This window comes from Talpa occidentalis, unplaced genomic scaffold (genome assembly GCF_014898055.3).
Source record: "Talpa occidentalis isolate TD23 unplaced genomic scaffold, MPIMG_talOcc4v2.1 talOcc4.6, whole genome shotgun sequence".
Taxonomy (NCBI): domain Eukaryota; kingdom Metazoa; phylum Chordata; class Mammalia; order Eulipotyphla; family Talpidae; genus Talpa; species Talpa occidentalis.
Window position 1 is genome coordinate 112,731,682 of NW_023604972.1, and position 13,918 is coordinate 112,745,599.

Genomic DNA, 13,918 nt, shown 5'->3' on the forward strand with positions numbered 1-13,918 from the left:
TCCAAAGCAGTGATAGTGAAGGCAAAGATAAATAGCTGGGACTACATCAAATTAAAGAGCTTCTGCACAGCAAAAGAGACAATAACCAAAACAAAGAGAAACCCCACCAACTGGGAGAACATTTTTGCACACAACATTAATGATAAAGGACTGATCACAAAAATCTACAAAGAGCTGATTAGACTCAAGAAAAACAAAGAAAATAATCTAGTAAAAAAATGGGCAGAAGAGCTAAAAAGAAACTTCTCTGAAGAGGAAATGCAAATGGTCAACAGGCATATGAAAAAATGTTCAACATCACTTTGGTTTCTTGATAACTGCAGCAGCCATGGCCTTGTACACCTCAGTTCTCCCTGTGGGAAAGGAATGGAGCTGGAAAGTGCAAGAACAGAGTTGGCTGATAGCTTCTAACTGTTAGGGCCTTTAACTTCTGCTTCAGCCTTTGAGCTGAGTTCACACTTGTTACAGGCAAACTTCAGATAATAACTAAGCACCCATGGTTAGTGGAGGTTGGATACTTCAGTCAACAAAGAGCCTCTCTAACAGATCATCTTCATTCTGCAGCTCACATTTTCTTTGTGATCTGAGGCTTTCCCTGCCCAATCTTGCTTGCTCCCCAAGCCTTCCTGATCCTCCATCTTTTAGTCCATATATTTATTGACTCTCAGTCCATGTATCTATTGATGCTAACATCATAATGTGTCTTTCTTCTGGACTAGAAATAAGAAATCCCAGTTTCTTTGTAGAGACTTGAGGGAGAGGTTAATATCCCTTATTTCATACCCCTTTAAAACTTGATTTATAAAGTTAACTCATTTATGTTGTTGGACACATTCTAAGAATGCAATTAATGTTAATTATAATTAAGAGAAAGAATAGGATTAAAGATACCTGTGCAATAACAATAAATAAGATGGTAGTGTTTATGCTCTTTCTCTTTAGCACAGTCATGTTATTAAAAGATATGAAACTCGATATTTTTTCCATCCAACTCTATGAATAGTTGATGTTTGCTCTGACTTGACTGGAGAGTGGGAGTATCGGTGGATATTTTTACTAGGCTTTATTTGGAATGCTTGAGTTAAATACAATGAACATCAAAAACTGTGAGTGACTGCTTACATGCTCTCTCTCCCTTCCACCCACTCCAGAGCTCTTTGAGATGGTATTCAAGCTGTCCTTGGCTAACTCTGTCACTGGTAGACCCGTGAGGATGTCCTGATCCCATGTCTCTCCATTATTACCTCCTTATTTCTTAAACAGAGGAACCTCACATCTTTTGATTATCCCTTCTTTGCTCTGTGTTGAAACCACTTGAGCTAAAGTTGTCTCAGCTGTGGATATCTTACTTTTATTCCCTTTTCAATTCAGCTTCTGCCTTTCAACTCACTTTCTCCTGTTGTTTCACTTATTATCCAAATATTAACAAGTAAATTATTTTCTTTCTCACCATGGCTATATCTAATAGTTGCAAATAAAGATTACAAGCATCAGGGCTATTGACAATGTGATGAGTTGTGAAAATGTCTAGAACTTTTCTTTACATCCTCAAATATTCTAAGTTTCTATACTCCTATAGTTAAACCTGTTTCAGTTCAACTACTGGAATCTTTGGCCAATTAGTTGACAGACTTTCCATTGGATTGCATTTGTTTTGTTTATTTAAAATATTAATAATTCTATTTTACTATATTCTGATACATGTGTGATATATTTGAGTTGTCTTGAGGTCAACAAATTTTTGTAAATTGGGCTTTGTAATACGAGAGCTTGAAATATATCTTGAAATAGAAACGTTACTTCTAAGTAATTGTGTTAGATAATTGTGTAAATGAACAACTTTCTACAGAGGGTATTCAATTTCTAAATAATCTGGGTAACAAACGTTTAGGTATAAGTAATTTAACAAGCATTAACTCTTTATACCTTAAGAATCAATATTAGGTTAGTGAAATTGATTTGTAAGTTGTCATAGGTTAAGTTCCTATAACAGAGTACCATAGATCAAATGGTTTAAACAATAAACATTTATTTTTCACACTTCTGGAGGTTTAAAAGTTCAAGATTAAGATACCAGCAGATTCTATACCTGGTGAGATCCTGCTTCTCACTGCTTGTACATGGCAGAAGTAGCAAGCCCCCTGCGATCTCTTTTATAAGGACACCAATTCCATTCATGTGGGCTCCACCCTCCCCACCTAAGCACCTCCCAAAGTCCCATCTCCAAATACCATCTCATTCGAGATTAAGTTTCAAGATATAAATTGGGGAGAATGCAAACATTTGGTCCATTGCTAAGGATCCTCATTCATAAAGTACAGCAACCTCAGGTTTTAACCTAAGTAATGTCCCAGGACAGATTTCATATAAACAGATGCTCAGACAGTCTGAGGTGCAAAATGTTTATGGGGGGTCATGATAAAACAGGATTGGGCAGAGGGAGAAGTCAAACAGTGATGCGGGCTTGGCCAAGCCTGAACCAACCCACTCATGGGAGCTCTGGATCAAGGATTTACTGTGGGGGTTGGACGAGAGGACAGGTCCTTTCTGCCCACCTTGTTCAGTCAACTGGTAGGTGGCTCACAGGACAAGGAGCCCTGTGCAGCTGTCCAGAGTGTGAAAAAGTAAATAGCCAAAGAGGGGTCTGCTATCACACCCCCTGCAGCTGGGCAACAAGGTTTTCTAAGAGGCCAAGTCAAAACTTAAACCAGTTTTTCTACAATTCTCCTTTTTTACTTTGAGAGGAAAATAGTTAAGGATATCAGATATTAATAATGGAAATTTTGTATACCTAAAAATCTAGATTTATCTCAAATTTTATTAATAGGAGTAAAACATGCCTTCAGAGCTTAATATTGTTTTCTCACAATGAAGTGCAAATTTGAAACATCCCTTTCATCTAATTGTGGCAGAACAGAAAAAGGATAACATCTTGTAGTCAAGAGCCCTATATCCTATTTCTGAAATCTAACCGTAACTTATCAGCTTTCACTGTCTAATCTCTTAGACTTCATCCGCTATCTTGCCTTCTGCCTTCTCCATCCTCCCCCCACAGAAAGGGAATAATGAATTGGTGAAAATGTAAAGACTGCATTCTTCTTCCCGTCTCATTTATATTAAATCTTCCCTCCCTATTAATGTCAGAGCCCTCGGGATGTTTATTTTTTAAGATTTATTTTATTTATTTATGCATACAAGAGCTGTGGTATAGGTCAGAGGTGTGGGGGGAGGGTGAGAGGATTCAGCAGAGACAGAGTGGGGAGCAGAACAGGCAGATTAACTGAAATACACTGCTGAGGGGAGCAGCTGGTGAAATAGGAGCGGTCTGCTGTGCCATATGTGCCTGTCTGGGGATCTAACTCGAACTCATGCTGCAGTGGCTGCCAGTAGCTTCATAGTGCTGAGACTTATCCCCTGGCAACACAGGGAGGCCCCCCTCAAGATGTTTATTACTGTAAGGAGGATAAACTTTTATTGGACCTTTGCTATATTGCTATAGCTAAAAATAGCTATATTGCTGAGAGAAGTAAAAATACTCTTAATAATTTCTGAATTCAAGCAGTATGGGAGGAAAATACATCATATAGAACTGTTTTATTTTTGTTTAGAGAAGCAAAGCCTACTAAATTTTTATGGGGTACAGATAGCTTAGGAAGAAAAGGCTTTCGTTTGTAGCCAGAAAATATAGCATATCACAATTATCCCAAACCTGTAACTACAATCATACTTCATCAGTTCCACCAGTCCTGTGTAATCAATTTCTGTTCTGTTATATCTTGAATTAGCAGTTTTATGAAGCTGCCTGTTTCTCAATCAAAGACTTTTGAGAATCTGACACAGTATTCAGGGATAGACTACTTAAAAGGTACAAGCAGAAGTCTATACCTAACAGTGTAGCCTTTGAATGGTCATTAGTTTAAGTGCCTGGGATAGCACCTTTCTATGGGCTTCTGAGACAGTAATTTTTTAAAGATACACTCTCTCATGTGTGGCTGATTACAGAACCTTCAGGAAAGAATTGGAGGAAAATGCAACCTACTTGTAGATGAAAAAGACTTTAACAGCTGTGGTAAGTGGACTACTGATGTTTTTCAAAGTGAAAAGTCTGATGAGTTTATAACAAGAATATTGAAATTGACAAGGAAATTTGGTTGTTTATGTGGCATGTAAAATAAAAAAAATAAAGGCCATTTCAAAAAATTTTAGATGAAATATCTACATGGACACTGATCAACCAATTTTCAAAGGCAGTATATTTCATCTGACACATTAAAATGGATGAACATCATTATTTTACGGAAAATAATCCTCAGACATAATGTAAATGGTATATACCAAGGATATACCAAGCATTTGCTCAGATTATATCAACTAAAAATGTATCAAAAACTTCAAGTGAAGAGAGCCAGTTAATCTGGAGTGAGTCCTAAGCATCTATATTTTAATAAAACTTTAGGGATAACTATAATATGCATCTCCAATTAAACGAATTGACCAAGATGATGCTAAAGTCAAGTTAAAGAAGTAAGGTTGCACCGAAGTTTTAAATAATACATGTAAGTATGAGTGATAATCCTGTATGGGGTTTATTAACATCATCAGAGAACCACCCCAAATCTACCAAATATGGAAAACCTCATCCGAACTATTTCATATTATTTCAGTGTTTTCCTTGGGCTTCAAACATATTAATTAAAATGAGGAGACTGACATATCTCTCGGGGTGCCCTAGGAAGTACGAAATTTATCAAGTATTATATTAATAACATTTTACTATACATATTTAACAGATTTAACCTACAATGAAAAGCACAGTCCTTTTACTTTAGAAGATGAATGAATAATAAGATGAAAGAGCCAAACACTCTGAAACTTCTCATAGTCTCTTAATAATAAAAATAAAATCCAGTGTATGCTTTGTTAGTATGTTGGAAAATATATACAAAATTAACCTTTAACAATGAAAAAAGTAAGCTCTCCTTTAGGACTCTGCATTGTAGGAGAGTGCTGAGTGGCCATTAGAGGGCACTGTACCCAGATTCCCCCCAGTAACTCAAGTGAGAAGCTAGAGCTACTACACACAGTAATTTTGTGCCCTCACATGTAGTTGACAGGCCAGCCTCATGAGTTTTATTCAGGGGATCCCTGCCAGAGGTGGAGGTGCTGAAAGTAATTTTAAAAGGCTTCTTTTATCCAGCGTTAAACGAAACCTGTCACTTCAGGCTTCATTTATAGCTTTTCAAATATTTTGTCATACAACATAAATAAAAGAATAATACGCATCTAAATACTCATCCCAATGTTTAATAAGGAAATGTAAGTATTTGCTTCACATTTTTTCTTAATTGTGGTAACATTTGTTTACAGCATTGTTTATGATTTAGAGGTATAGGATGTCACCTTTCAAGTGTTACTTTACACTTTGTTCCCACTCTCTGATAGTCTCAGTTCTACATTCAAATTTCTAGAGTTTGTAATTGGTTTGTTTTTATCTGGCCTTTTTTTAATCTCTCTATATTCCTCTCTATAAGTGATTACCATCCAGTATTTGTCTTTCTCCTTCTGAATTATTTTGCTTAGCATAATCCACTCCAGTTCCATCTAGATTGTCAAAAATGGCAAGTTCATCTTTTTTTATATTTTCTTCATATATTTTCAAGAAACTAAAATCAGTACAGAGTTAAAAACCTGTGAACACTCTCCCATTTCCATTTGCTTCCCTTCCTCCTGTGTTTAATAATTCTAGATCAAACACCCTCACTGGCCCAGAATACCTTGTGTGTTTATTTCTGCATCCGTGCTTTTTATTACACCTTTAGGCAATTGTTCTCTTTTTTTCCCCCCTCTTTCCAAATCCTGTCCTTCCTCCTAAATCCAAGTAGGAGCCAGTTGTAAGTCTTATGACAACTGCTGCATATCCCTTTTATCTCTTGTCTCACTTGTTAAGGCTCTAAAATTCTCTATCACACAATTTAATGTTGGCCATCTACTCTTTGAAGTAACTTATCTTACTAACCTAACTTACTTAAATGACTATTCCTTCTTGATTAGGAAATAGAGTTGATTGTTTATTTAATAAACATTCATTTAACTGACAAGTGTTTATTAATTTGAATCCAATTTCAAAACACTTTAGCAATTAAATGCAAAGCATTTGTATCCTGTATGTAGAGAATTTGCTGGGCAAACTAAACGAGTGCTTTCTTCATTCCTTGTTATTTCACATCACTATTACGGTCACTGAAACATTTAGTGAGAATATATGTGCAAGTGTCTGTGCTACATATACATCATGAGGAAATGCAGTGACATGGGACACAAAGCTTACCTAGCCCGTAGCCATCAGGCACAGGGGACAGTAGAGTCTGTAGAGTCTACTGTCTACTGAGTTCAAAGCTCAGTTTACCTGCTATAGAGTATGTGCCCATTGAAAGTTCATCTTCATGGTTTAGTTTATCAGGCACATACAGGCAAATGGCCAGCTTTCTGGAACAGTATTCACAGGGAAACTGATGGAGATAGGAAAACAATGAGATGTGTAGGTCTCTAGTTATTCATTCTAAGATAGCACACAGCAATCTGCATATCTGTCAGACCTCAGGAGAGGTACTATTTGCCTTGGGTTGTGGGGCTTTTAATCTGTATGATTAGGAAAACCGACAGACCTAAATACAATAGCTGCACCATGGGGGCAAGATCTGCCTCCAGCCTATCCTTCCAGCTCTGCATTCGTGGTTAATGATACCAGCGGTTCTGTCTACAAGATCAGGGAGCCAGGTACAAGCCAATAGCAGAATATATCACCTCAACTTCATGATTAGGGGCTCACCAAACCCCACCCTGGAAATAGAGGGGTATAGAAGGAAGATCTTGAATTTCGCTGTGGTGCAGAACTTAAAGCACTCTGTGCTAGTCTGTTTCTATGGAATTTTGCAGTAAACCAGCTCCTTTCCTCTGTAAGGTCAACCTGCAGGGGATCAGTCTTAGACAATTTTCTCTTACCTCTCACGTACTTCATTTGTAAAACAAGGATAATAATAGTACCTGCTCTCTCTGGGTTGGTGTGAGATCAAATGTGTTTGATATGCAAAAGAGAATGATTGGCACATGCTAAGTGCTCAATAAGCATTAGCCCTTATTATGTATCCATATAATTAAAACACAAGTGCCTTTCAAGTGATACCATGCTACACTAGTTCAGCGTGAGTCACTAACTAGAATTTCCAGAATCATAATCTACATCAATCCAGTTTGCAACCTTCTAATCCAATTATATGCAATTTCAGATCACATTGCCAGCCCCCTAAATTCTGCCTCTGCCTTTTCTATCCAATTGTTTAAGGGTCTCTCCCTAGATCCTTAAACTTGTCCACATTCTTTAGAGCTCATTTCTGCCAAGGAACTGGCTAATCTGGATGGCTTAACACTACCTGGCTGCTGTGTACTTGTGGACATCCCATACCTGAGCACCACTGAAGCTGTGCCGCTGTTTGCCTTATTATATTCAAGGACTCCTCATTCATGCTGGACTGAATTTCAGGGAGGGCCTGCCTTTTAATAAAGCTTTGTCCTTTTGTCCACTCTCTCTCCAAATCCTTTCCTTTCCCTTCCCCTTTGTGAAAGTCATTTTTGAGCCTTCAATGAGGCTTGTCTTACTCCAAATAGCAAGAACACTCCTGAGGGGGAAAAAAGAACAAAAAATGGAGATATCATTTTTCTTTATCAAACTATACTACAAAGCAATAGTAATTAAAATGGTATGGTTTTAAACTCACCAATCAATAGAGCAGAACAACTGAACAAACTAATGAGCAACTAATTTATGACAAAGGGCCCAAGTTCTTACAGTGGAGCAAGAAAAGTCTCTTCAACGGTGTTCAAATGGTGTTGGGAAAACTGTCAAATGCAAAAGAATTAAACTATATCACTCTTGGGCACCATTCAAAGTGGATTAACAATTAGGATAAAGGATCTGAAATATTAAAGTACATGGAAGAGAACATAGACCATAAACTTCTTGATGTCAGCCTTGGAGATGATCTTGGGGGCTCAACTCCAGTGGCAAGGGAAACAAAAGCAAAAATAAATAAATGGAACTATGTCAATCTAAAAAGCTTCTATGCAGCAAAAGAGGCTTGCATCAAAAAGAAAAGCCCTTCTCTGGAAGGGGAAAAGTATTTAAACATCATATGTCCAAAAGGGGTTAGTATCTAAAAGATACAAAGAACTCATAAAACAATAAAAAAGCAAACAATCTAACTAAAAAATGTGCAGAGGACCTGAATAGACAATTCTCCAAAGCAGACATACAGATAGCCAATAGGCACATGAAAAAATGTTCATCATACCTTACTATTATGGAAATGCAATTCAACACATCATTGAGATATATCACTTCACACCTATAAGAATGTCTATTATCCAAAACACAATAACAAATGTTGGAGAAGATGTGGAGAGAAGGGAATCCTTATACCCTGTTGATGGGAATGTTAAATGGTCCATTCGTTATGGAAAACAGTATGGAAATTCCTCAAAAAATAGGAATTCCATACAATCCAATTACACCATTCTGCGCATTTACCCAAAGAATACAAAAACATTAATTCAAAGAGCTATATGCACCCCCGTGTTTACTGTAGCATTATTTACAATAACCAAGAACTAGAAACAACCAAAGTACCCACCAACTGATGAGTGGATAATGAATATGTGGTAGTGCTCACTTTGGCAGCACATCTGCTCAAATTGGAACAATACTGAGAAGATTAGCATGGCCCTGTGCAAGGATGACACTCATATTTGTCATGTGTTCCATACAAAAAGGAAAAAAAGAATATGTGGTATATAAAACAAAGCAATACATGTTATAATACTTTGTAAAAAAAGAGATGCAATCATGTCATTTTTAACAACTAGGATGGACCTAGGGGTATTATGTTTAGTGAAGTAAGTCAGATGGAGAAAGACAAACACCGTATGATTTCAGTCATACATGACACAGAGAAAACAAACAGATGAACTAAAATAAAATAAAATAAAAATTTGCACTACGCAACCAATTAGTGATTACTAGAAGGGAAGGGGGGTAGAGGGGACAACTGGGACAAAGGGGGAAATTGTAAGGTGAAAGACAGAATTGCATTGTTGTAGTGACCTTAACAAAGAGTACACACTGTTGCTGACATAGTGATGCATGCCTGAAACATATAATGTTCTCACACAATGTTATTTTAATATAAACAAAAAATCAGGCTTCTCTTAGTTCAGGCTGCCATAACAAAATACCATAAACTATGTGGCTTCAACCACAAGCATATCGTTCTGGAGGCTGGGAGATCCAAGATCAAGGTGCTGGCAGTTTGTGTCTGGCTAAGGGCCTTCTTATTGGCTTGCAGGTGGCTGCCTTCTTACTGTATCCTCATGTGGCTAAGTAAGAGGTCTGCTCGCTGGTGTCTTCTCTCACAAGGGTTTCACCCAAAAGGCCCCACCTAATCCAAAAGGCCCCACCTCCAAATACCATAATTTGGGGAATTAGGGCTTCAACACATGAATTTGGGGAAGGACACAAACATTCAAGCCATAGCAAGACTACATCTCTTTTCTTTCTTTTTCTAGTCCTTTATTTTTTCATGTCTTACAGTATTTGGTGGAATAATAGAACCAAAACATAACATATTTTATAAGATAGTAATAAGGCACATAGCAGGTACTCAGAGATAAAACAAAACTCTATGTAGCAAGGTATTCCCAGCTTGCAGGAGAGACAATATATAACATTGTGATGCACTTAGTCATAATAGAACACTGTCTAGGGTAGCTGGAAAGTGATTATCTCAGTGATTATCATTGAGAAAGGGATGTGTGGATCAGAATTCAGCTTTGTCTTCTTCCATGTGCCAGATTTGAGCTTAGGACAAAGGGGAAAGTATTGTCTCTGTAGACATAACACAATTGGAACCTGAGTGTACAAAGCTAGTAATAATAAAAAAAAAGTCCAAGTCCTATAAGGTTGCTTTTGTATTTGCTTCATGTATCTGTCAATCTACCTTGCTGAACTATTTCAAAATAAATGAGACATCGTGACATTTTATCCTTAATGCTTCCACACAAATTCCAGAGGGTGGGGGGGAGTAAACCCAAAATGAATACACTCTTACATAACCACAGTGCCATTATCACACCTAACAATTAGCAAGAACAATCTACTCCACTACCCAGCTGTGCTTTATTATCCTTTTGCTCCCCACCTGCAGATGCATTACCCACGCTCTGTGCTGTGCTCTGAAGACTGGGAGGGTGACTGCCACACACTGCCAAGGCCAGACACCCAATTACGTTGAGCCAGAGGGAGTACCCACAAGCCCTAAAGTCCAACAGGGAACACTATGAAGAGGTGACGGTGGAGACAGGGCTGGGATAACTTTTCCCTGCTCCTCCCTGCTAGGCTGGCTGTTTGGCATTAGCTGCTTCTACAACTGCAACTACTGCTAAGATGCATCTTCCACTGCTCCAGCTATGAGTGGCTACCCGGGCAGGCACTCTTTCAGGCCTCATGTCACTGGCAATTGCTTCCGACTAGTCCTGAGTGCATGTGGTGGGTGCCTCGGCATCCCTGTTGGTTCCTTTAGCCCAACCCACACTTTTTAATAGTCCCTTTATAATCTTTCATGATAAGTTCCTTTGACTCTGACATCTGTTTCCTGCAAGGACCATGCCTGACATTAAAATAATCCATATTCAAATGTTTATCATTGGCCCAAAGTATTTTTAAAGCTTTTTTTTTTTTAAGTAAAAATCTAATCCTGCATTCAACTTGGTTATACCTCTTTGATCTCTTAATGTAGCAACTCCTTTTTTTGTTTTTCCTTGCCATTGACTATTTAAGAGAGCATACCAGTTACAGAATCCCCACACCTATTTAGGATATGTCCACTTGCTTCCACCCACTATCACTTAATATATTCTTCCATGCTTTGTATTTTCCTTGATTAGAATCTAATCAAAGCTTCAGATTCAACTTCCATTTTAAATGTTATTAGTCAGAACACAAGTGATGATGTATAATTTATAAGACATTATCTCAGGAGTCACAAGACATCATTAATAGTGGGGGAAATTGTACAGTAAGTTCAATTACCAAGTAATAATAGCCACATTTCTCTATTATAAAAGATCTTTTCCCTTCCTTTTGTTATTAGTAGGCAGTCTTTTAGTGTTGCACTCTGGTACCGTGTGAATATTTAGTTCTCTGTCAACCACTCTGCTAATAGTTTAGCATTCTTTATTGATGCTGATCTGGATCAATCATTTCATTAAGTCTTTCAAGCTTAATGTTTTCTAGTTCTATCATTACTTTGTCTATAGTTATTAGCTGCCACTCTTTGTAAATAAGAACTTTAATGACAGGGGCTATTTCATTTTCTTTATTGCTACAATAAAAGTAGGACAAGCCCTTTTTCCCCTTCAATTCCTTATTCTGAAATCAGGTAATCAATATAATACTATGATTAGCATGAACTTGATGCTTTGTTTCACTAATGAGTTCTCGGAACTTTGTACAATTCAATATGAATTGGTTATCAGGAAAATTGAATGCTATACTTTCTATTACACAATATATTCAAGTCCATCTGCTGCTTCAATGATTGCTGCAGAAGTGTCCTCATCAGCCTTGGTCATCCATTCAGGCCCAACACTGACAGAGCCAGACCTTAGCTAGCACAAACCATAGGCACAAAAATAATTATCAGTAGCTGGCAATAATACAGTTAGTTGCAGGCTCATAGGAGCACTCAAAACACATTCTAAAGGGCTATTATCTCTTTCCTTTGTAAGCTATTAGTTTCACAAATCTCTAATAACAAGATCTTGAAGCTTTACTTATTGTTAGATTGCTTTCTCTACATGTATACTGAAATAAGTCATTTTGTGCCCCTAAGTGCTTCTCTCTGGAAGAAATAATGGGTTTTTAAGAGCAAAGTAGTGAAACTTGTGGATTCCTTTTGATTTTTATAAGCAACTGTTTGGGGGTTGGCCATTTTTTACCTCCCTGTGTTCCTTTGTATGCCTGAGTCACACTGTGGGCTGTCACAGGTGTTTGCTGCAGGTCACAGCTTCCTCCCAGCAATGCTTTTTCTCTATATAGGCCTTTTTGTAGCCCCTGCTTCTTTGTAGCTGTTCCTCAATTACAGATGAAAGCAGAGGGAGAAAACCAGTCTAAAAAAAAAGACTTTCATGGCCATTATCAGTGAAGAAAGCCCTTCTCCAATAAGACTAGCAATAACTAGCTGCAATTTCTAACATTCCTGTGGTCATCACAAATAAAACCTCCCTCAATAGTTGATGAAATATTCATAGTCATTGACAAAACATCAAATGACTCATATATGCCCAGAGCATGAAAACTATAGAATGTATTCCAGAACATTATGATAGAGTCTGTCTGGTCTTTGGCTTGTTTGGGTTCAGATCCATTCTTTGTCTTCCCCCTGTCTGTTCTGTGGAATAAGCACTGTCCCCTGCAAATCAGTTCCCTGTGTATTCATTCTCTATTGTTGTGCAATAAATTGCCACAAATTTAGTGGCTTAAATTAACACCCAATTATTATCTGATTCTGTGCTTCAGTTTCTGGGTGAGCTCAGCTGGCTCTCTGTTCAGGGCCTCACAAGGCCCACATCAAGGTGGTGGCTGGGCTCTTAAGTACAAGCTCAGGGTTAGGATCTGCTCCCTCCTTGTTCATTTGGGTTGTTGATCTGATTCAGCTATGGGGCTGCTGGCTGCCAATGAGAGATTGGACCTTGCATGGTCATTGACTGGGGGTCACCCTAAGAGGAGCATGACCTGGGCTCCAGGTTGAAATGGACCATGGTGAAGTCAACCACTCAAAGAAGTTATAGAAAACTCCTTGTGGCCAGGCAGAGAGACCTTTCATTTCAGAGGATCTAAGTCAAGGATTGGCAAACTGCAGCTGGGTCTGAGGGCCAAGTCTGGTCTGCCAGCTGTTTTTATACAACCCTGCAAACTAAAAATGGTTTTCATATTTTTAATGTTTACATTTTAATTTATTATGTAAGTAGCTATATAATACCTCTATTATATTCTATTATATTCTGCTTAGTCCACAGAAGCTTAAATATTTATTATCTGATTCTTTATGGAAAAAAAAATCAGTGAAACCGTAAATTCTGTGCAGAATATCTTGGTTGTCTGCATAAACCTGGCAGGTCGAATGAGAAGTCTTGGGAGGGGAAGCTCTGATACTTGGGAAAGGGAGAAGGTGGGAGACACCCTGATTAGAAAAGAACCAAATTCCAGGATCATGAAAGCATGGCAGGCCTAAAAAATGAAACTATCATTTCAATCTTCCTAGAATTGAATGTAATTTTTTTAGTCTTTGCTAATTTATTGCAAGAAAATGCTTTTGCTTTAATTTGCATATCATTTGGTTACTAATAAAGTTGGAGTTAGATTTTTTTCATATGTTAATCTGAAGAATTGCAAATGACTGCCACAAATAAAATGAACAGATTTCTGATCTGAGGTAAAAAACAAAGTAGTTGATATCCATAAAAATACAATAATCTATAAAGTGGAAAATATTTTAACATCTCAACCAAAACGCTATTCTTTTAAATGTGTTAATATATTTTAAAAAAGTGAATTTTGAAGCCTAGCTTCTAAGTCCAAACCTTCATAGTTGGACATTTTGAAATGCATAGCCAGTTTCGTAACACCCAATACAAGTCTACTTTTCTATCAAGTTGGCAAAACTCAATAATTGTGCTCCTAAGATTTGTGTTATCAGAGGAGCAAATTTTTTTTCAAATGGAGTCAAGACTACTGAGTTTAGATTTGCAATAAAGATACAATGCAATAGTGATACAAGGGAAGAATCTAGCTGCTACCTCTTAGCAT

At 37.5% G+C, this 13,918-nt stretch overlaps 1 non-coding gene across 1 annotated transcript; it reads left to right on the forward strand.

Moving 5' to 3' along the window:
* The first annotated feature begins 8,718 nt into the window (after nt 1-8,718).
* Nucleotides 8,719-8,824, forward strand: LOC119261481 (U6 spliceosomal RNA). Its single transcript, XR_005129026.1, has one exon. It is a non-coding gene; the product is annotated as a U6 spliceosomal RNA (small nuclear RNA).
* Nucleotides 8,825-13,918: the final 5,094 nt, after the last annotated feature.